General features: G+C 52.6%; 1 protein-coding gene across 1 annotated transcript in view; it reads right to left on the reverse strand.

The window, feature by feature from the left end:
• LOC120035944 (sprouty-related, EVH1 domain-containing protein 2-like) overlaps positions 1 to 1,724 on the reverse strand; it is a 5,063-nt gene extending 3,339 nt beyond the window's left edge. The window contains exon 1 of the mRNA XM_038982430.1: positions 1,378 to 1,724. The gene's annotated coding sequence lies outside the window, so the exon portion shown is untranslated. The remainder of the gene's footprint in view (positions 1 to 1,377) is intronic.
• Between the last annotated feature and the right edge of the window lie 409 nt (positions 1,725 to 2,133).

The following is a 2,133-nucleotide window of genomic DNA, read 5'->3' on the forward strand; positions in this document are numbered from 1 at the left end:
AGCAGAGAGAACAGTCTATGACTTGGGTGGCTGGAGTCTTGACAATTTTTTAGGGCTTTCCTCTGACACCGCCTGGCATAGAGGTCCTGGATGGCATGAAGCTTGGCCCCAGTGATGTACTGGGCCATACGCACTACCCTCTGTAGCGCCTTGCGGTTGGAGGCCGAGCAGTTGCCATACCAGGCTCCCGATGATGCAGCTGTAGAACCTTTTGAGGATCTGAGGACCCATGCCAAAGCTTTTCAGTCTCCTGAGGGGTAATAGGTTTTGTCATACCCTCTTCATGACTGTCTTGGTGTGTTTGGACCATGTTAGTTTGTTGGTAATGTGGACACCAAGGAACTTGAAGCTCTCGACCCGCTCCACTACAGCCCCGTTGATGTTAATGGGGGCCTGTTCAGCCCGCCCTTTTCCTGTAGTCCACGATCAGCTCCTTCATCTTGTTCACGTTGAGGGAGATGTTGTTGTCCTGGCACCACACTGCCAGGTCTCTGACCTCCCTATAGGCTGTCTCATCGTTGTCAGGTCTCTGACCTCCTCCCTATAGGCTGTCTCATCGTTGTCAGGTCTCTGACCTCTTCCCTATAGGCTGTCTCATCGTTGTCAGGTCTCTGACCTCCTCCCTATAGGCTGTCTCATCGTTGTCAGGTCTCTGACCTCCTCCCTATAGGCTGTCTCATCGTTGTCAGGTCTCTGACCTCCTCCCTATAGGCTGTCTCATCGTTGTCAGTGATCAGGCCTATCACTGTTGTGTCGTCTGCAAACTTAATAATGATGTTGGAGTCGTGCTTGGCCACGCAGTCGTCGGTGAATAGGGAGTACAGGAGGGGACTGAGCATGCACCCCTGAGGCCCCAGTGTTGAGGAGCAGCATGGCAGATGTGTTGTTACCTACCCTTACCATCAGGGGGCGGCCTGTCAGGAAGTCCAGGATCTAGTTGCAGAGGGAGGTGTTCAGTCCCAGTATCCTTAGCTTAGTGATGAGCTTGGAGGGCACTATGGTGTTGAACACTGAGTTGTAGTCAATGAACTGCATTTTCACATAGGTGTTCCTTTTGTCCAAGTGGGAAAGGGCAGTGTGGAGTGCAACCGAGATTGCATCATCTGTGGATCGGTTGGGGTGGTATGCGAATTGTAGTGGATCTAGGGTTTCTGGGATAATGGTGTTGATGTGAGCCATTACCAGCTTTTCAAAGCCCTTCATGGCTACAGACGTGAGTGCTATGGGTCGGTAGTCATTTAGACAGGTTACCATGGCGTTCTTGGGCACAAGGACTATGGTGGTCTGCTTGAAACATGTAGGTATTACAGACTCAGTCAGGGAGACACATCCAGTGTCAACATCATCCCATCCCTTACTCTCCTCCCATTGGCTTACCAGATCTAGGAAGTAGTGGTCTGACAACCTATAGGGTTCGTGGAGGTCGTTTCCCAGGATGCAGTTGTTGTGTAGGTGGGATGAGTCAGCGAGGGGGGAGGAGTCCAGTGGCTGCAGACAGGGCTCCAGTCTCTCGGAGGAGGAGTTAGATGAGCTGTCTGTGGCATTCTGATTGGACAAAAGACAAAACCAGAAGAGTCAGTAAAGCTCTGATTGGACAAGCAGTTGTCGGTGGGCAGGTTTGGTTTGAGAAAATGGTCTATATTGTTGTTTGAGTTGTTTCACTGGCCATCAGTCACCCAACAATGTCTCTCTCTCTGATTCTGTTTCTCTGTTTCTCTAAACAGATCTGCCTCTGCTGTTCCAGGACCGGCTTCGGTGCATTTCTCTCTCCAAATCTCCCCTCTACCCTCTCTGCTTCCCCAACTCTACCCTCCCTGCTCCCCCCAACTCTACCCTCCCTGCTCCCCCTTAGTGTCTCTGCTTCCCCCCCACCCTCTCTGCTTCCCCCACTCTACCCTCTCTGTTTCCCTCCCCTCTACCCTCTCTGTTTCCCCCTCACCTCTACCCTCTCTGCTTCCCTCCCCTCTACCCTCTCCGTTTCCCCCTCACCTCTACCCTCTCTGCTTCCCTCCCCTCTACCCTCTCTGTTTCCCCCTCACCTCTACCCTCTCTGCTTCCCTCCCCTCTACCCTCTCTGTTTCCCCCTCACCTCTACCCTCTCTGCTTCCCTCCCCTCTACCCTCTCTGTTTCCC

This window comes from Salvelinus namaycush, unplaced genomic scaffold (assembly GCF_016432855.1).
Source record: "Salvelinus namaycush isolate Seneca unplaced genomic scaffold, SaNama_1.0 Scaffold1161, whole genome shotgun sequence".
Taxonomy (NCBI): Eukaryota; Metazoa; Chordata; class Actinopteri; order Salmoniformes; family Salmonidae; genus Salvelinus; species Salvelinus namaycush.